The sequence below is a fragment of the Berghia stephanieae genome, chromosome 3 (assembly GCF_034508935.2).
Source record: "Berghia stephanieae isolate SIO BIC M18660-M18661 chromosome 3, UCSD_Bste_1.3, whole genome shotgun sequence".
Classification (NCBI taxonomy): domain Eukaryota; kingdom Metazoa; phylum Mollusca; class Gastropoda; order Nudibranchia; family Aeolidiidae; genus Berghia; species Berghia stephanieae.
The window spans coordinates 44,547,001-44,569,500 of NC_088362.1; the positions used below are offsets into that span (position 1 = coordinate 44,547,001).

The 22,500-nt window shown below is 36.8% G+C and overlaps 1 protein-coding gene across 2 annotated transcripts in view; it reads left to right on the plus strand.

Moving 5' to 3' along the window:
* The window catches only part of LOC144967821 (signal peptide peptidase-like 3), a 57,394-nt gene that overhangs the window by 9,218 nt on the left and 25,676 nt on the right, over positions 1-22,500 (plus strand). The gene's annotated exons all lie outside the window — the stretch shown is intronic.

Here is a 22,500-nt window from a genome sequence, read left to right on the forward strand (position 1 = left end):
CATCAAACGATAGTGAAAAGTGAGTAGTTTTTAGACGTCCTGCCTTAAGGAAACAAATGATTCTCTAGATTGAACGAAGTTGTCGCCACTCTGGTCTTTCTTATTGATTTTTGCCATTCGCGTTCATGAGTATTCTCACTAAACTGTATTAACTAGACTATAACACGTTCAAGGTTACACCGAGTCTTGTGTGTTGGTCCGTAATAGATAGATCGAAGTTGTAGTCACTCTGGCCTTTGTTATTGTTTTTTTTTGCCATCCGCGTTTATGAGTAATACTCACTAAACTGTATTAACCAGACTATAAACATTTAAGGCTACACATAGTTGTGTGTGTTGGTCCGTTGCTTCCGGATGGCAATGTTGTGAGCTTCTTAGCCAAGCGCACACTATCTATTGGTTGACCTTTTGATTACAGCTCAAAATTATTTTTTTCCTGTGATCTTCGTCTTCTTTTATGACGATTTTTTTTTTGGGGGGGGAGGGGGGGGGGGGGGGGCTAGTATCAGGCCACGCATTCAGGACACCGTCTTACACAACGAACGAGTACTGAATTACAGATGACAGGGCTTGTTCGTAGCCATCGTTAACATATATAGATAGAATGCGCTTGGCCAAGGAGTTCACAACATTGCCATCCGGAAGTATAACGGACCAACACATAAACTGTGTAACCATGAACTATTGTCTGGTTAATACAGTTTAGTGAGAACAACTCACAAACGCGGATGGCAAAAACAATAACAAAGGCATGAGTGACGTCATCTTCGAACTATCTATAGCCTGACACAAGAACCCTCGAGGACTGGTAATTTTTTGACGTCATTTTTTTTAGGTTTGTGTAGCGTCTAGTGAGTTGGCTACGAACAACATACATTGGAGACAGTGAATGTTGCAAAATATCTTGGTGTTAGCATGAAAAAAGACCTAACATGGGATGAGCATATTAACAAGATCACAAGTAAGGCAAACAAAACACTGGGATTTTTAAGGCGTAACCTAAAAATTCCTGTGATCTTCGTATTCCTGTGATCTTCGTCTTCTTTTATGACGATTTTTTTTTTGTGTGGGGGGGGGGGGGGGGGGGGGGGGGGGGGGGGGGGGGGGTAGTATCAGGCCACGCATTCAGGACACCGTCTTACACAACGAACGAGTACTGAATTACAGATGACAGGGCTTGTTCGTAGCCATCGTTAACATATATAGATAGAATGCGCTTGGCCAAGGAGTTCACAACATTGCCATCCGGAAGTATAACGGACCAACACATAAACTGTGTAACCATGAACTATTGTCTGGTTAATACAGTTTAGTGAGAACAACTCACAAACGCGGATGGCAAAAACAATAACAAAGGCATGAGTGACGTCATCTTCGAACTATCTATAGCCTGACACAAGAACCCTCGAGGACTGGTAATTTTTTGACGTCATTTTTTTTAGGTTTGTGTAGCGTCTAGTGAGTTGGCTACGAACAACATACATTGGAGACAGTGAATGTTGCAAAATATCTTGGTGTTAGCATGAAAAAAGACCTAACATGGGATGAGCATATTAACAAGATCACAAGTAAGGCAAACAAAACACTGGGATTTTTAAGGCGTAACCTAAAAATTCTGGAATATGCTTCCACTGTTTGGGATCCCCACACCCAAAAATACATCTCAAAAATAGAATCAGTGCAAAGAAGAGCTGCACGCTACGTCTTGAACAGACATCACAACACCTCAAGTGTATCAGACATGCTGGAAAAACTACAGTGGGCGAAATTAGAACATCGCAGAAAATCAGCAAGATTAACAATGCTATTTGAGATCAAGCACCACCTCGCTGAATGCCCAGTCATCAAAAAAAAAACTGATACCAGCACCTTTGAGACAGAGAAGAGGTAACAACAACCAATACAGACTCATAACACACAGAACACAATACCGTGGTTTTTCCTTCTTGCCGCGTACGGTCAGAGACTGGAACCAGCTTGACGCTTAAGTGACCGAAGCCACTACAATTGATGCTTTTGTGGCAAGTTGCTATGCAAATACTTAGACCTTACACAAACCACCACTGACCAACGTTGACGACCCCTGAATGTCCCTGGAAATTGATTTTAGACTAACGATTATAAACAAGGAATACAGAGAGATTAGAAAGCAGTTTCATATTTGCCATAATAATCAACCAATTGATTGTGGGCAATCAAAGGAAGAAGACGTTAGTAGAGCTCAAAGAAACAAGTTATTTCATTGGTTGTTGGACTATTGAATACAACTCACGATTTGTTTTCTTTTGTGGCAAAAGACTGGCATTTTGACTTCATTTTTTGGTCAGTGTCAGGCTATAGATAGTTCGAAGATGACGTCATTCAGGTCTTTGTTATTGTTTTTGCCATCCGCGTTTGTGAGTTGTTCTCACTAAACTGTATTAACCAGACTATAAAATATCATGGTTACAGAGTTTGTGTGTTGGTCCGTTATACTTCCGGATGGCAATGTTGTGAACTCCTTGGCCAAGCGCATTCTATCTATAGATAGTATGCGCTTGGCTAAGAAGCTCATAACATTGCCATCCGGAAGTATAACGGACCAACACACAAAACTCTGTGTAACCATAAACTTTTATAGTCGGGATAATACAGTTCAGTGAGTATCACTCACAAACACGGATGGCAAAATACAATAACAAAGGCTTGAGTGACGTCATCTTCGAACTATCTATAGATAGAATGCGCTTGGCCAAGGAGTTCACAACATTGCCATCCGGAAGTATAACGCACCAACACACAAACTCTGTGTAACCATGAACGTTTATAGTCTGGTTAATACAGTTTAGTGAGAACAACTCACAAACGCGGATGGCAAAAACAATAACAAAGGCCTGAGTGACGTCATCTGCATACTATCTATAACTTTGCGGCTTGTTTGTTGAGTGTATGTGTGTGTGTGTGTGTGTGTGTGTGTATGTGTGAGAGAGAGAGAGAGAGAGAGAGAGGGGGGGAGGGGGGGGGGGGGGGTTACTACTACTTCTTTCGTGCTACAGAAAAGGGAAACACTCGGGCTCCATTAGCTTTGTGGCTTTGAAGGTCATGTGTGATGAATTTGCTGTTCATTGATCATTCATGTTAAAAGCACATAAATGGTTTCTTACTCTGTTGCTTTAATTATCTCGGGCACAGATTGAACAAAATCTTCTGTTGAAAGCAAATATTTGATGATACATATTATAGAAATAGATTATTAAATGCCGTGTATGGTAAGAAGTTATATGTGAATATCAATCTTTGTTTATAAAGTGCAATCCGTTGACTCTTGTAAAGGATCATCAACGCCGATTGTTTAGGTTCGAGCCGCCACGTCGGTGCTTTGGGAAAAAAATCCAGCACATTGGTGTGGTCCCGCCCCGTTAAAAAGTGTAATACGTTCTAGACAGAAACATTCGTTCAGGGGCTGAACTCTTCCTTTAATATCTTCTACTTTATCTCGATCTGAATTTCTTGCTAGTAGAATTTTTTTCATGTTTTCTCGATTCAAGGACTTCGTTAATATCCGATATCTTGTGACGCCAGTGACCTCGAGATACACTTGCGGGGTCCTTGACCTTTGAAATCCTATCCTAAGCATTGGACCGTAGAAAAAAAATAAATAACGTATTTAACAGAAGCAAACAATAACTTTATTTTTGGACAAAGAAACAGAAACATAACAAGGAACGTTTCTGGCACAACCCTTATTCCGCTGACAACCAAAAACAATATTGAACGTTGTACAATGCATTTATGCCAGATGACAATTGTAATTAACCAGTAGATTTTGAACAATTAAAAAGCGGGATTTGTGACACGCCCTCAAGCCCGCTCGGACAATACAGCTAGTTATTTACACGTGATAGAATAAAGAATTTGACATCACTTTGCTCTTTGTTTTTCGATCGCTAGTTGTGTGATCGCTATAAGTATACGTCTAAGGTTACGTATAATTTTGTTGTTGTTGTGATGATGCGATTGATCAGGTATGTGGCAGTAATTAGTATTTCTTTTAACGCCTACTATCTATTTTAATAGATAGTATGCGCTTGGTTAAGAAGCTCAAAACATTGCCATCCGGAAGTATAACGGCCCAACGCACAAAACTATGTGTAACCATAAACTTTTATAGTCTGGTTTATACAGTTTAGTGAGAATTACTCATAAACGCGGATGGCAAAAAAAAAAAAAAAAAAAAAACAATAACAAAGACCTGAGTGACGTCAACTTCAAACTATCTATACCGTTTAGTTTGCTTAGTTTAGCAGTTACTGCAATTGGCTTCAATAGTCATGGCGTCACTTCCATCGTAATGACGTATAGTAGCTTAGTAACTAGCTCTAAACTATCGGAAGAATTGCGACGCCCTTATGAAATATTTCTCCGACGAGCATAAATGTGTATCAGAGGAGAAAAACATTATGAATACGATCATGTTTTGACTTTTATACATTCTGATCACATGACATGACATATGAAAAGTTCTAGCCCGCATGAAAAATACAAATTACCAATTGTCTTTGTTTAGAACCGTGCTACTCGCCGTTGCTGGGCGACGTGACATCAGACTATTGAATCCAATTTTTTATACTCCGAGTGTTAACGGGACGGGCGTGATTGTGTTCCCTTCCACTGGGTGTCTATTACTATTAGTCTACACCAACGTATGTTTATTTGGTGATCTGTGTTATTATAATCTCATTGTTGTCGTGGAGATTTTCACAAAAACGACGAAAAATATACTCATTTACAGCAATATTAAATTAATAACAATGTGAAATTGAATGTAAACTTCAATGTAATATACGAAAACAGATATAATGTACGTTTCGGGTTTCCCCTTCATCAACAAAACAGGATGAATGAAACGCTACAGACGAATGGGATGATGTGGTAGTGGCGTGTTAAGATAAAACATTCATCTTATTATTCATTGTTATTAATTTCTTCGAGCTTCGAGCAGCAACATTTACAACAATATTAAATCATGTCCATGATTGCGTTCGGTTATCAGACCTGCACATTTGTGCCCGTAAATCAAATCGACACCATAGTTGCCGTGTAGGCCTCTGTTCCCACCTTTCCGATGACCTAGTTTGCTTTCAATGTCCCATGTCTCTTTCATTCTCATAATATAAGTTTTAGGGCTGCATGCATGGTTGAACAAGACGTTGTACAATTTTCATGAAGGAAATTCATGTTGAGAAATGATGAACGGATCAAGTTTTAAAATATTATATAGTAATGTTTGGTGTGACAAGTAAACTAGGCGATAAGCTATAATATTAAGTTCTTATAAAAGTTAGAGTTAGATAGCCCGTTCCATGTTTGTATGCCGTACCAGTGCGTCATCCATTGTCAGAAGAAAGAATAAGTTAGTCTGTGAAGCTTGTTTCTTTTGGAAATAGTTAAGCGACTGTGAGTATGTCAATGACCAGATGGGTGACATTAAGAAATAACACACCCTGACCTTGACATGATTGCCCTACTGAACCAAGAGATGAATTAGAACTCATTTATTGGTGTAAGGGGTCTTATCATTACGCCGACTTTGAGAGTGTGGAATGGAATTTTGGGTTTATGTGGCATGCTGAGTGAAATTGTAAATAAGGTGTTACAAAGTTGCCAACTGTCCTGATTTGCGCTTTTCTTGGAAGCCATGACGGGCTCATTTTTTAGGCATTTTTTTCCCCATTACGTATTTTCATTCATTCGTCATCTTCGTCTGAATTTGTATGCTGATAATTCATACAGATGTTTTTCTCTCTTCAGATTTTTAAATTATCATTTAAAAAAACAACAACAATGTGTGCACTTTTTGTTGTTGTTGTTGTTGCCTTTGCTGGTCTTTTTACACTTGGATTAGTATATTTTACTTTTTTTAATGTAAATTGTTCTAGAAGCATTCGAATCTTTGGCATTCTTTTATCTACCTATCTATCTATCTATCTATCTATCTATCTATCTATCTATCTATCTATCTATCTATCTATCTGTCTACCTATCTATCTATCTATCTATCTATCTATCCTAATCTATACTACATCTATCTATCTATCTATCTATCTATCTATCTATCTATCTATTTATCTATCTATAGGTATATTGCCCTCTCTCAAACACCTCTTACGTCAGGTTATTGCTTTGCGCGTTGCTCCTAGAACAAAGAATGGGAGGAAGGGCGGGGGTATTGGGAGTTAATATCAGTGACGTTGGAGTGATATGTGCTTTGTCCCTAAGGTGTTTTTAAAAAAAGTAATGACCAAGCAATCATTGTCAAACGTAGACCTTGCGTAAAATATTTGAGCAATCTTTTCAATTTTCGCCCCCCCCCCCCCTCCCTTCCACTTTTGGAACTCTCCTGTCACACGTTAAATGATCGGATTCGTTGACAACATTCAAATCTCGTTTAAAGTTTTATCTTTTTACATCTGTCGTATATTAATCCGCACAGATCGCCAACAAACAAACAAAAAAAAAAAAAAAAAAACAATTCGAAAACGTTTACTTGAATTATCGATATAATAATCAAATGGACATACAGATTATCAGCAGTAATCTTAAGTCCAAAGTTTCTGAGATGTTTATTTGTATTTTGCAGGTCACAACTGATTGGCATTTGACTTACATACATAAGCACGATATTTCGTACTTTATCTTAGACGAACTTAAATTCTGACACAATGTTTAAACACAATGTTTAAACTGAGCACTCTATTATGTGTCCGGGATGGTGCTTGTATGACCGTTTAGTGTCAGCATCGCTGTCAATCTCCAAAACCCAACAGTTACCACGATTATACTTTCAATACTCCCCTCTAATATGGTTTGCGAAATGATTTGTCAAACCACAAAAATAGATCAATGTATTGATAAATAAATAACAACTTTGAAAGTTTTTAACTCGGATTGTGAAACAGTGTATGGTCAGTTTGATTGATTTTTTTTTTTAAACTAGAAGAAACTAGCTCAGATTCGAATTAATCTTCTTTGCACAGTTGAGTATAATCCTCCGTGTTGTTGATGTGCGTTTAAGTAAAATACTCACCAGTTCTGCCCGAAAGAAAATATGGATCATGCTAACACACACAATTGGTGTAACCTTAGACGTGGTCTAAAAATAAAACCAATAACAAACGAGCTTTGTGACGTAACTTCATTCATCCTACATCGATACACACACAGTCGATTTTTGCTCGCTGATTGGCATTTGACTTACATACATAAGCACGATATTTCGTCCTTTGTCTTAGACGAACTTAAATTCTGACACAATGTTTAAACAGAACACTCTATTATGTGTCCAGGATGGTGCTTGTATGAACGTTTAGTGTCAGCATCGCTGTCAATCTCCAAAATCCAACAGTTACCACGATTATACTTTCCATACTCCCCTCAATGTGCTCTAATATGGTTTGCGAGATGATTTGTCAAACCACAAAAATAGATCAATGTATTGATAAATAAATAACAGCTTTGAAAGTTTTTAACTCGGATTGTGAAACAGTGTACGGTCAGTTTGATTGATTTTTTTTTTAAACTAGAAGAAACTAGAAGCTCAGATTCGAATTAATCTTCTTTGCACAGTTGAGTATAATCCTCCGTGTTGTTGTTGATGTGCGTTTAAGTCATCATCATCATTATCATCATCTTATATTAATGGACGTAAGATCACGGATCTTAGAACTTGGCGTGCTTAAATTAAAGGATATTTTTCAAGACTTTGAACAATTCTAATTAGTTGCGAATAAATACTTTAAAGGTGTTCATGGGTGTATTGTGCACTGATGAATTGCTTTTCTAGATTTTATAATATTTTCATTGACATAGGTTTTTGTAACACAAATAGACACATGTTGACATAGGTTTTTGTAACACAAATAGACACATGGTGTGTTCCAATTTCTGATGTTAACAAATCAAAACTCAATGCTCGAATACAAAGGAAACGCGATTTACAATTAGAGTTAGAGTGCCCATCGTTGTGGTATTCGTCATTCGTCGACAATTGTGCATTCGATTAATCTCAATACCGATAGTACTGGGCATTTCTTGCAATAATAATGATGATAATTAATGCTCGATTTTGTAAAGTGCAGGGTGTCCATAAAGTCTTTTGTTGTTTAATTACACCTTTAACAGTAAAAAAACATTAATATAATTAATATAATTAAATCATGGACTTGTGAATCCATAAATGCTTTACATTTTGTTTACCATTATCTATTACTGAATGCGCCTTAATATCGTTGCAATGGCAACCTATGATCAAATTCAACCTGTTCCCGAGCTCTTTCAGTGTGTTTTGCATATTTTGTTGCGTGATGGATCCAATAATAGCTCTATTTTTTATGGTAAGCGTGCAACATCTGGTATTGGGAGTGAATAGACAATGTCTCTGATGTAGCCTCATAGGAAAAAGTCATACGAAGAAATGCTCGGTAACCTAGAATGCCAGGCAATCCAGTTTGTCTCTCCCAATCCATCTATCTGGAAACGTGTCGTTTAGAAATTCGTAAACGGCCGCTCCAACGTGGAGGAGCACCGTCTTATTGAAAAATTATCTGTGGTCGATATTTATGAATATAGGATGCAGCATAAAATTCTAGCAAACTAAATACATGTAGATATTTACAGTAATCGTTTTCACTGTTAGAAAGATGGGCCTATAAGCCGTATGTGTTTCTGCCAGTACCAAACTTTCACTTTATGTTTCAGCATATTTTAAATACCAGTTTCTGTGTCTTTAAAAATTATTTTGTAAAAAGTACTGTAATGAATGGTTTGCCAACTCGGGCTATTAAACGTTGTTGTGTTACTTTTGGCGATTTCGTTTCCTGCAATCACATTACACAAAGGGAATTTTGGCGCACTGTTGTGATTCCGAAATAGAGGGAGAGAATAATGAGGACTTTTAAGCTCATGTTCATTTTGCTTAATTTGGTGATGTGATGAAGGTCAATGGCTAATGGGCATAAATGCATGGCTTTTCCTTAGAAGATGATGAAAACATGCAAATGTCTACAACAACAACAGTTTTAGAATAATGACTTTGAAATCAGGGAAAGACTTTATGGACACCCAGTACTTTACTCATTTTTCCGCCCTTGACTGATGAATGAGCACCTGTTTCTCTGACGGGTACTTTTAAGAAATCGTCCTTTTTTTGTTGTTATTATTTGTATATTTTTTGTATACTATTTATTTTTTAAATGGTAGTTATGTCTTGAATATATGACTGCATTAAGCATGTAAATTTACTTTTACTGTATGACATAAATGTTTGGTTCTGTGTGTTTACGTGATTTAATTATAGTGAACGGTATATATTACATGATTTGATTTTGCAGACATATTATTTCATATTATTTTGTAATGGAAGGGGTTATTCGCAGTAGTACTGCGAATAGTGATTTCAAGGTAAAATCACTATTCGCAGTAGTAGAAGCGCTCTGCCGTCTCTGAAAATTAGTCTTATCCCTTCACTGAACACTGTATTTTCTGTTCAAAATGGCGTGTTGTCGAATGGGAGTATGTTAGTGTTAGTCTCTGGTTCCATTTTTTTTTTTTTTTTGCTTTCAGCCTTCCGCCATCAAGACCCCGCCTTTAAATTGAAGTTGTTTTTTGTTTTTATCTTTTGTTTGGTTGGTTGTTTTTTTGTTTTTTGTTTTTAACTTCCTCGTATTGCGCGAGTTGAATTAACTAGTAGGTTTTTGACCAAAAAAATATGGAATTCGTGACACTCTGTCACACGTGCTCGGACAAACACAGTTGGTTGTTTATGAATAATAAAGTGAATGATTATTGTTATTGTTTTTATCCGTCATATGGGTGACTAATTATCACACGATTTTCTCGATCATATTATAAACGTTTACATTTACACATAGTTTTCTGTGTTGGTTCTATTGATCAAGCTGTAGAACAGTGAGTAATTTTAAACACATGCCATCGATGTTTACCGGGAGGAGCCCCTACGTTTCACGTCTCCATATTTTCATTTTAGTCTCGGCTTAAACGTTTATAGTCTGGAGAAAATCGTGTGATAACTAGTCGCCCATTTGACGGTATAAAATCAATTACAACCATCAGAGAGAGGTAGATTTAATTCACGTTGTTGTTTATAAACAACCGTGTTTGTCCGAGCACGTGTAACGGTGTGGTTATTTGTGAAATCGGCGAAAGCCGACGTGCACTTATTTGCATTTATGTATACATCGATGAAGGTCTTACAACAAAGCCATAAAAGTACACTATACAAAGTACTTTAAATGTTAGGTAGAAAAAACAGGGCTTTCTAAGGGAGGAGTATAATGTATAATTTACGAGGTCGTTAATATTCATTAACATATTTTTAAATCCCGGAAAGTCATGGTCACTCATATAATTAATTATTGTTATCCTATAGTAGGTAGGCTACATAATAGAAGATTTGTGTTATTTATGGCTGTTTTAAGTGGTGGACTGACATTCAAGGGGTCAATGATTTACTGTTGGTATGCTACGTGTTACGCACCTACTGTATTAGGAGGTCTTTACTGTTTACCAACTGTTAGCCCTCTCCATCGTATTCTTTTCTTATACTTGTTTTGCTTAAATTTTATATTATTTTGTTGATTAAAAGTTAACGAGCATTCCATTGATAGGGGGAAGGAATTTCCATGTTTTCAACTACAAAAGATTTTTTTTTTCCGAATTCCACTGTGGGCGGGGCAAAATTGAGTCCGCTGGACAGACCCTTTTCTCACATTTTCTCGACATTCCCAGCATTTCTTTGTCCGAAAAAGAAATGGATTTATTTCCCCCGGAAGTAGAATTTCTAATGGTTTAACCAAAAAATATCGTTGGTTTAACCTACCCTCATTGTCAACAACACTTCTGTCGCCATTGAACGGATTAGGGATTTATTGTGCAGTACACATGATAGCAATTCACCATGAAACAAAGAGGCGCCATGTGTTAACTATTGATCTTGGACAAAGAAACTTCAACTAGTGTTCTATTTTTATGAATTTGTTTAACATTTCTTTGTTTTTTAAAAATATGATGTCATTTTTAAAAATACGCCTTGTTGTTCCCCGCCCATTTTCAAAATAGCAAAGCGCTCGTGGGCGCGACAGAGGTATATTATATTATTATTTGTTATATTAATTTGCTCATTTTTTGTTTTGTTTGTTTTTGTGTGTGTGTGTGGGGGGGGGGGGGGGGGTTGTATGTTTTGTTTGTATTAATTTTTCACACTGGGAAACTTTAGGACGAGATTTTCTCCAGTTGCTGGTGTTTCTTTGTTTTATTTTGTTTTTACTTTTCTTTAAACATTTTTTTAAAAGTTCCCTCCACCTATTATGGAGATATGTAATGTAAACGAATTCAACAGACATTAGAAGGGATCGGTTGGTATTGGATTTCAGCACACCGAAGAGTTTGTTTTAGTAATGAAAACAGACTGGTTCTTAGCAGTGCTTAAAGTTTCAAACAAAAGGCAGTAGATTTTTGACCAATCAAAACATGGAATTTGTGACACACATTCACACGTGCTCGGACAGACAGTTGTTTGTGGGCGGGGCAATTTTTTTTTTTTAAATTCCCTCCACCTATTATGGAGATATGTAATGTAAACGAATTCAACAGACATTAGAAGGGATCGATTGGTATTGGATTTCTCAGTACACCGAAGAGTTTGTTTTAGTAATGAAAACAGACTGGTTCTTAGCAGTGCTTAAAGTTTAAAACAAAAGACAGTAGATTTTTGACCAATTAAAACATGGAATTTGTGACACACGTGCTCGGACAGACAGTTGTTTGTTTCTAAACAATAGCGTGAATGAGATCTACCTCTCTCTGATCCTATTATTGTTTTTATACCGCCAAATGGATGGCTAGTTATCACACGATTTTCTGGATCATATTATAAAAGTTTGTTTACACACAGTTTTCTCTTTTGGTTCTATTGATCAAGCGGAAGAAAAGTGGGTATTTTACTTAGACACATACCATTGATAGTAAAATATGTGATGTTTGCTATGTTAACCAATCACTACCATTGATAAATTATGACGACTGTCCGAGAGGCGTGGCTATCTATGTGTCTATTGGAAGGATGCAAATGATTCTCAGCATGGGATTGATTGCCTCCCCTTTACCGAAGATGGACCGAGCGCAAAGGAGGTCAAGGATTGGCTTGGCGGCATGGCAGCTGCAGTAATGGCTAGACACGATCAGGAAAAGCCAGACAACCTTTCATTCAAAATTCATCTCGCACAAGTCACTTGTTTGGTCCGTGTTACTTCATGTTTATGAGACTTGAACGGTGAATGCGGAATTGGAAAGGCGAATCAGTGAACATATTTGAGGGCAAGAGTTAACGGAAGATCCTTCGTGGAACAAAGAACTGCTGTAACAAAAGTCAAGTTGTCAATTTTTAGGACATTTACTGAATTCAGTATGTTTAAAAAAAACCTCAGTATATTTTCCAATTCTGCTGAACGAAAAAAAAAAAGGGTAAGTACTAAATTATTTTTTTAAAACTGGAGTTCAACGCTCAGATGGCGGACGGTGGATGTGATCACGCAAAAGTTCGGTAAATTGACAACCCTGAAATATATTCTTGAAGATGTGGAATCGCTAGCGGGAAGACGGGATCCACTAAAAGAAGGAAACTCTCATGGTTTGGACACAGTCAGACACGACAATTTGTGCAAAGCGTGGTGGGGTCTACGGAGAAGAGTAGACGGAAAAAATATGTTGCAGGACAACATCAAGGAATGGACATGACTGTCGTTTTACAATCTGATAGAGAAGGCCGTTGACCGAGATGAGTGGAACCAGATTTTGAAGGTGAAGGCCGCGTCCTGTAAGTCACCCCGACGACCATCTGATTGTACAAACCAACGCTGTCAGACTAGTTTTTTAAAAAGGCATCTGCTTCTGATCTCCTTAGAAAGTTGCACTGGTTCACCTGTTGAGTATCATCTATAAAATATGTTCCTTTGTCTGTTAAACTCTAAATTGTCATGCCAGTGGATATCCATATGACCCTGTACACCCTATTTTCAAAGTAGAAATCTAAGATCTAACAGCGAAGGAGCAATCGTATCTAAACCTAAAACATCCCGCAAAATTGGTGAATAATCCTTTGAACTTTCGACACCCCATTTTTTTTAACGCTCTCCCCCAGAATATTAGAAGCGCTAACTAATTATCCGTTTTTGTTTTTTTTTGGCCTTATATTTCTATTTTGTAAATGAAATTTTACATTACATTACCTATCATGTTTGTTAAACGCGGGTGGTTGGATGGGAGCATCACCCTTGAATCATACCTATGATGTTCGCATGGGTGTACGAACCGATAGATGTCGTTTTTCTTCTCTTTACTAGCCATCCTGCTTCTTGGTTTGAATTGTATTTTAGACTTAGTCGATATTTTTTTTTCTGTAAATCTTCTGCCTGTTTTGTCTCTTGCTATTTAATAAATATCTTATGATCATCCGTAGGTTATGATTAGATACTTTTGTCAATTTTGTTAATTGCTTGTTTTTTTTTGTTTCAGCGGTCTCTCATATAACCTCAATTGTGTTGGAAGAGACCTAAAGCAACAAACAAAAAAAAAAAATGTTTGTTAAATGTAATGTATATTGCTGTGGAAGTTATTGAAATTACTATGTTTTATTTTTCATTGTATTTGTTTATTTATTTTTAGAATGTAAAATGTACAGAGCCTGATGAAATCGGGGTCTTGCTCCATACTAATTCCGTTTATTATTATTATTATTATTATTATTATTATTATTATTATTATTATTATTATTATTATTATTTATTATTATTATTATTATTATTATTATTATTATGTACTGATATTGTTGTTATTAATTATTATATTATATATATATTCAGTATATTTTATTATTATATAATTATTATTATTATGAGCGAATGAGATGCTTCCCCCCCCCCCCCCCCCAATATTTTATACTTTAGCTCCAGCGGTTTCTTGTTTGTGGATTAATAAGCACGTTCACTTTGTCAGCAGCTTGGTAATACAATGTTTATAATATATGTTTATTGCATTCCTCTAGTCGGACAACACGTTATTAAAGTTGATGGATTTGTCACACACAGCTACAATCAGTTATTATTGTAGACGGGTTTCGATTTTACTTTGGCCTTATTGATGCATTGCGTTTGGGAAAAATACAACATCCGCCAGCCTGATATAGCCTACCAACACACAATACCATTTGTAACGTAGAGATCTGAACAAGTGTGTATGAATGGTGCCAGACAATGCAAGAAAGAAGAATAGAAGAAAAAAAAACATTTAAAAAAATCAATCTACCTCTACTGGGGATCGAACCTCAGACCGTCTGATTACCGGTCAGACGTGCTACCATTACATCACATTTGTGACCTTAAGTGTTTATAGTCCGATTGATAGAATTTAGCACTCGGTGCTTTCATAAAAACAATAACAAAGAGCTGAGCGACGTCAACTTCGTTCCTTCTGTATCATATCATCCGTTTTCATTGAGTGAGCAGCAGATGACCCGAGGTATTTTACGATCCCCTAACACACTATAGATGCTGTGCGCTTGGCTAAGAAATTCACAACATTTCCATCCGGAAATATAACGGACCAACACACAGAACGATGTGTAACCTTGAACGTTTTTAGTCTGGTTAATACAGTTTAACGAGAATTACTCATGGATGGCAAAAAAAAATAAAAATAAAAAAAACAAATTAAAAAAAAAAACAATAACAAAGACCTGAGTGACGTCAATTTCGTTCTGTCTATTATTATTTCCATCCTGAACCCTGGGATGTCGTGATTTTTTTAAATTTTTTTTTTTTTTTTTGGGGGGGGGGGGGGGGGGTTGTCTTACCCGACCTTTTATATAGATACATTTTCTCTGTCGGCAATCAAAATCATTATTTTTGCCAATTTCATTACCAAGATATTGCACTTTGATGTAATTTGCACATTTAACTAGTAATTTTGGCAATAAGTGTCACGGTGAAATTTGATCTGTCTCCTTCCTGATCCAATTCTGTCACATACAAAAATGGTACCAAATTTGAAAGTATGGAAATGAAAAGTTGTCAGCTTTGTATATGCATATAGATAGTATGCGCTTGGCTAAGAAGCTCATAACATTGCCATCCGGAAGTATAACGGACCAACACACAAAACTGTGTGTATCCATGAACGTTTATAATCAGGTTAATACAGTTCAGTGAGCATTACTCATAAACGCAGATGGCAAAAAAAAAAAACAATAAAAAAGACCCGAGTGACGTCATAGTCGAACTATCTATTGTTAGTAGTACTAGAAGTAGTAGTAGTAATGTTATTGTTATTGTTGTTGTTGTAGTAGTAGTAGTAGTAGTAGTAGTAGTAGTAGTAGTAGTAGTAGTTGTAGTTGTTGTAGTAGTAGTAGTAGTAGTAGTAGTAGTAGTAGTAGTAGTAGTAGTAGTAGTAGTAGTAGTAGTAGTTGTTGTTGTTGTAGTAATATGTAGTAGTAGTAGTAGTAGCAGTAGCAGCAGCAGCAGCATCAGTGATGATAATGACGAAGATAGTTTACATTGCGACCTTCTATCACAAATTATGTGTAATGAGGTCGTTCAGCTGTTGTGGTTTTATGACGCTCAGCCAGCTGACCAGTTCTCAACATTTTTTTTTATTTTGGCTATATGAATGCTTGTATTTATGTGATTGCTTTGGCATACAGAACTGATAAGTGACAAATTAGACAGGCTGATATTTTTGAGATGTTTTCTTTCTTGCTTTGTCTGGCACTGTTTCATACACACTTTTTCAGATCTAAAACAGATATACAGGCATTTTCCCCATTGTGGGCTGGAGGTCACTTGCTGTGTCTTCTATCCCATATATCGGTCATTCTGTCTTTGTCTTGGAATGAGACTACTTGGTTTTGGCCTATCCCCCGTCTCGGATCCCTTGGCTGAGGGGGAAACGTGTACTCTAGTGTATCAAATAGACGCCCCCCCCCCCTTCTATTTTAAAAGAATTTTTGCACCCCCCCCCCCCCCCCCCTTGAAGCTTATTCGTAACCCCTTCTATTAAATTTCGGGTCACGAAATGTGCCGATGAAAAAGATACTCTCAGTGTTTTCGCTTTTTACTTTACAATCAGTATCTTTGATTGCAAGAAAACCACCTTATGCATAACGTCTCGCTCGCCTAAATTTGAAAATGCGTTTGTTCGTTTGTTAAAATGCGATGACTTCCGCCATTTTAATGGAGTACGGGGTCCAAATCTCAATTTTTTTTACCTTAGATACCTCTTAATTCTCTATAAACTACTCTCGGAAGTCTTTGTGATTTTTGCAATCATGAAAAAAATTGCTATGATATATATCTTTATCTCAATGGGAATGGTTAACTTTAGACTTATTAAATTCACACTACTTTTCCCTTATTAGCTAAATTAGTTTAAAAACTAAAACTAAAACTAGACCCACGGGAAATTCTTCGTTGGCAGTCTAGTCATATGTCTACGAGTCTGTCATAGAACTTTATTACTTTACACTATTAATACGTAAGCCATCGGTTAATTGTATACGACGTAAAGACGGATCTAGGCGCATGTCCTTTACAGAGATTCGGAAACTCAGATTCACCCCTCGACCCCCCCCCCCCCCCCCCCCCAAAAAAAAAAAAAAAAAAAAAATAAAATAAATAAAAAATAAAAAATAAAAAATAAAACGTCACTACCAGAACCACTTCCACCACCACCACCATCATCATCGTCGTTGTCTTCATACAATCATCATCATCATCATCATCATCACCACCACCATATCGTCTCTCCACATCATATTTTTCATTACTGCCACAACCTCCTCACATCGTCATCACTAGCACCACTACTACAACCACTCCTATATCATCATCACTACCAAGGCTAATACAACCATCCCCACATCATCATCATCATCATCTTTGTCATCAGCTTTACTATCACTAACACCTGACCGCCCATCATCATCACTACCGCCACATCATCATGACTGCCACCACCACTATTATTCATATAATTTTGGCATTTTTACGGATTTGTATGACGTTATGCATAGAATTTAATTTGAAAAAAAAAGGGGATTAAGAATGGTTTTCGACATTGTGTTTGCTAATGGTATAGATCAGTAAAGTTAGGTGCCCCAAACGTAAACAAAGGTCGAGAAGCACGTGGCAAACCACATGTTCCTGTCTTGACAGCTCACGTTCCAATGTAAATAATAGAAAAAAATAACCTTTAAAATTTGGCTGTTAGGTGGCAAAAGAAACACATATTCATAAATACTCGATCATGCATCAAATAATGTCTAGATATGGATATTTTATGGAACAAAAGGTAAAATTTTCTAAAATTTATCAAAAGATTACAGTCTATCTATTTTTAGACCAGAGCAAATTATTGCGCTGGTGTGAACAAAACGAGAATTATTCGGAGCCTGATTTTCATAATAATTTAGCCTTATATTATTATTTCTGCAACTGTTAGATTTTATGTAAACATATTTTCAATACTGAAAGTGTATTGCCTACAACTCAAACTACAAAATTGGGAGACCTGTATTGTGCGTAAATTATTCCGGTCCCTAACGGAAATCACTAGCAACTTGTTATTGTTTACGTTTGGGGCACCTAACTTTACTGCTCTATATATTAGATGCATTGGTTTTCATATGCGGATATTCCCGTTTCTGCTTTGAAAGCCCGCCGAGTGGTGTCTGAGATAAGACCTGCGAGCCAAATTTTTAAGTTTGAGCTTTGTATAAAAGTGGTTGTTTGTTTTTTTTTTATAAATCTCGCTTGTGTTCACTTTTGAATGTATTGATTTGATGCCTGTTGAAACTCGCTTTATTATTGATTTTAACCGATTTGATCAAATGAAAAACCGTAATAAATAACAATTTGTGTATTATTATCCGCTGTATTTGCTTAGGTGGCAGGTGAATATCTTAATAAAAGACAAAATGTTTATATTATTATCCACTGTATTTGCTTAGGTGGCAGATCAGGTTGAGGCATGTGGCTCAGAAATGTTCCCTTGTGTAAAGCAGACCTGCCTAGTGTACTACGAAAACATTTGTAGAATTAAGAAATTTTGGCTCCAATTTAAGAACTTAATTATCGTCTCTTAAGTCATTAAAACTTATTCAGAACTGAAGTTTGTACCAGATTGCAGAGTTATATAATTGTTGTTGGGTAAATTGTGTATTTTTAAAGTTAACTATAGCGATTGTTATTTTTTTTTTTTTTGTTATCCCCTTAAAACTACGAATTTTTAAATTTTCACGTAGGCAGGTCTGGTTTAAAGAAGAGAAAAAAAAACGATAAGAAATAGATCCATCATGGTTCACTGCAGGTGTAAGGCTGTCTTGTATTAGTTCTGCTGTCTCTCTCCCGGCAGAACTGTGATTGGTGAGGGAGGGGTCTTTATTCCTTTCTTAGCTTTACCATTAAATTTTAAATCAGTTATCTTTGTGTTTGTTTCCTCAGTCGTTTTATTTTGTTGTTGCAAATGCAAGTTGATCCTTTAAAGACAATGTCTTGTCCAACTCCAGAGGTCCCGAATGCTCAGTCGGTAGAGCACTCGCCTCACAAGCAACGGGACCAGTCTCGATCCCGGGTGTACTCGGAAATTCTCTCTCTCTCTCTCTCTCTCTCTCTCTCTCTCTCTCTCTCTCTCTCTCTCTCTCTCTCTCTCTCTCTCTCTCTCTCTCTCTCTCTCTCTCTCTCTCTCTCTCTCTCTCTTTCCTATATCGTCATCATATATCATGTCAGATTCCCATTCTGAGTGGCACATAGTTTGAGTCCCTAGAAGAGGCTCTCTACTCACGTTCTCTAGACGTACTCGGGTATAAATTGAGTACCCGATAGCGTTGACTGCCGGGAAAAAAAATAGTTGTAATATCCTCGTGTCTCGTCCTACATGTTTTATGTGTTGCCGCATACTAGGACCTTTTGTAAAGCGCTTTGAGCACGTTTAGTGGATATTGCGCAATATAAATTATCGAATTTTAAAGTTTTGCCTAATTGCCATGTTTATTCTTCTGCTTATACAGCAACAAATACTACCACCTACGTTTGTTTATTTTTCCTGATTAAGAAAGGGGAGAAGCTTCAGATATATCAATATCATTGTAAACATGGATACTGTCTTAACGAAAATAATGTGTAACGAAGTTTGGCGGTTATGAATGTGTGTGTGCGCTTAAATTAAAAATAAGAGAGATTGACACAGCCGTCATGCCTATGTTGTTCCGTTGTTCTAAAACCATAATTTGAAGGATTGAGATAATAATTATAATCCGTGTGCTGATGTCTGAATGGGAATCGATAGATTTTTCTGGCTTTCAACCTATAATGTTAATTAATTATTCGAGCCTCATACTCATAGTTAGAAAACATAAAGCCTTAGAGTTAGAAAACATTGAGCCTTAGCTATATATGTTCATCATCATCATCATCATCATCATCATCATCATCATCATCATCATCATCATCATCATCATCATCATCATCATCCACGATACTTTGATTGCAGTTATAACCAGAATGATAGTGATAGATAGAGAAATTGTAATTAAAAATGAATTCCGTCTTGTCGGTAGCCCTTGCGGAGTGGTTCAATTTTTAATTATATAATATTATAGATACAACGATATTCTGAAATGACATCTTTCCGTCTCACCAAGAAAGCACTAAAGGCAATGCATCACGAGTATGGGCTTCTCTGGAGCCCGGGTCCAGATGTCTGCCGTACTCTGGAAAACCCCATATTTTAAAATTTGGCCAGAAAACTCGTCATTCAAATATCGATCGATTTAAATGACCCTCATCTTGGCAAAAACTCTCAAAGCTGGGAGTGCAAATAGACTTTAATTTTTATAAAAGATAAAAGTCAGGCAGAGGAAGAAAAAAGAATTAATCAGAGCATGACTCTCGGTCTTAAATAAAATCACATTGAATATTACTATTATTGTCATCGCGAAAGGTATAGTAAAGTGGGTTTTTCTTATGTATGGACAGACAGTTTCATCATCATCATCGTCATCATCATCATCATCATCATCATCATCATCATCATCATCATCATCATCATCATCATCATCCACGATACTTTGATTGCAGTTATAACCAGAATGGTAATGGTAAATTGTAATTAAAAATGAATTCCGTCTTTTCGTTAGCCCTTGCGGGACGGTTCGATTTTTAATTATATAATATTATAGCTACAACGATATTCTGAAATGACATCTTTCCGTCTCACCAAGAGTGCACGAAAGGCAATGCATCACGAGTATGGGCTTCTCTGGAGCCTGGGTACAGATGTCTGCCGTACTGGAAAACCCCATATTTTAAAATTTTGCCAGAAAACTCGTCATTCAAATATCGATTGATTTAAATGACCCTCATCTTGGCAAAAACTCTCAAAGCTGGGACTTCGCGAAAACACGATCAACTCAATATATTTTGGCCTGACGGCCAAGAGTGCAAAAAGGCTTTAATTTTTATAAAAGATAAAGTCAGGCAGGGAAAGGAAAAAGAATTAATCAGAGCATGACTCTCGGTCTAATAATCGAATCACATTGAGTATTACTATTATTGTCATCGCGAAAGGTATAGTAAAGTGGGTTTTTCTTATGTATTTATGTATGGATTGACGGTTGCGAACCTCCTCACCCCCCCCCCCCCCCCCCCCTTTTTTTTTTTTCTCCCCAATGTGTGCAGATTAACGATTTCTCCTTTTTTTTTTTTTGAAGTCGTTGAAGCGTGAATTCGATTTCTCTGACTTTTGATAAAGATGGGTTGAATCGATGAATTCTCATAGGGAATAATTATAGTTATATAAAATATCGGTCAATCTGACATACAGACAGTACGCGCTTGGCTAAGAAGCTCACAACATTGCCATCCGGAAATATAATGGACCAACACACAAAACTATGTGTAACCATGAACTTTTATAGTCTGGTTAATACACAGTTTAGTGAGAATTACTCATAAACGCGGATGGCAAACAGCAATAACAAAGACCAGAGTGACGTCAACTTCATTTTATTTATATATACTGTCCCTATTGTTCTTCTTGTTTGTTTCGTGTGTGTGTGTGTGTGCTCGCGCGTGTGTCTGTCTGTCTGTAGAGGGATCAATACGCTTTTAAGTGTCCTGGGAGAGGATACATATTTTGCACATTTGTGTGGTGTTATCAATTCAATTAAAATGTGGGTCAAGTCTCGAAAACATGCATGTATAATATATATTGAATCGAAGATATTTAATATCTACACTGGTAAACCGTTTGTTCGACGTACAGTAAAATGCACGAATATCGAACGCGCGCTAAACGAACTGATGGAAATAACGAACGTATTTTTGTGTCCTACCCATTCACTTCGCCCTTCTTATTTCAATTATTTTTCTACCAGGGGTTGTTCTCTATATTCATACCCATGCTCTCTGTATTATTGCTTTTAGAACTGAAAAAAAATGGTTTGCCCCCCCCCCCCCCTCTCTCTCTCTACTTTCTCTCTCCCTTTCTCCAAGTACCGCTTTTGTATAGCGCATTTATTCGATTTTTATTGCAATACTCATCGTGATCGCTTATATAATTATTTTGATTTGGCTCCTCGTGGTGATTGCTATTACCTTACCACCTCACCTCATTCTTCAGGTTATCATCGTAAAGGAGACTGGAGGTGATTTTGCAGTAAGGGCACCCCATCCAGATATGTCCTCAGCATTCCTCATTAGTGTTGGGCTGTCTATCCTTGTTCATTCCTTTACATTATCCTTCCAACACTTTGTTTCCCGTTCTCATCTTCTGCCTGATTCCAAGGTCATTTTGCATAATTTATTTATATTTGGCCAATAACTCATGGCGAGACATGTGACCAAATCGAAACAAATTTACTCTTTTGAAAGAAGGGATTCCTGTGGTCCTGTTCTTTAAACAATTCTTCTGTAAACCTATTCATTCAACGTATGGTTTGGTCTATCCAGATGATGGCTAATTAAAATGCGCCTTTGTATTTGTTTTCGAATGATTGTATCCCTTTTAAGATTTCTGAAGTTAATGTCCAGCTTTCACAGCCTGATGTAACAAGTGCCTGATATAAGTTTAAGTTTGGAACGGAGTGTCATGTTCTTACTTTTCCATATATCTTGCGTTCGTTGTCATTGCTGCATTGCTATCCTTTTCAAAATGTCGGTTGTTAACCAGCCATTTTTAGTGATTGTAGCCCCATGGTATTTACCAGCTAACTGTCGTGCTGGAAAAACACATATTGAAAAATGTGTCCAGAAAACTCGTCCTTCTACTGTTGATCGATTTAAATTACCCTCATCTTGGCAAAATAAACTCTCAAACCTGGAACCTCGAGAGTGTGAGAGTTTTTGCCAAGATGAAGGTCATTTAAATAGATGGATATTTGGCTAAAATTTTGAAT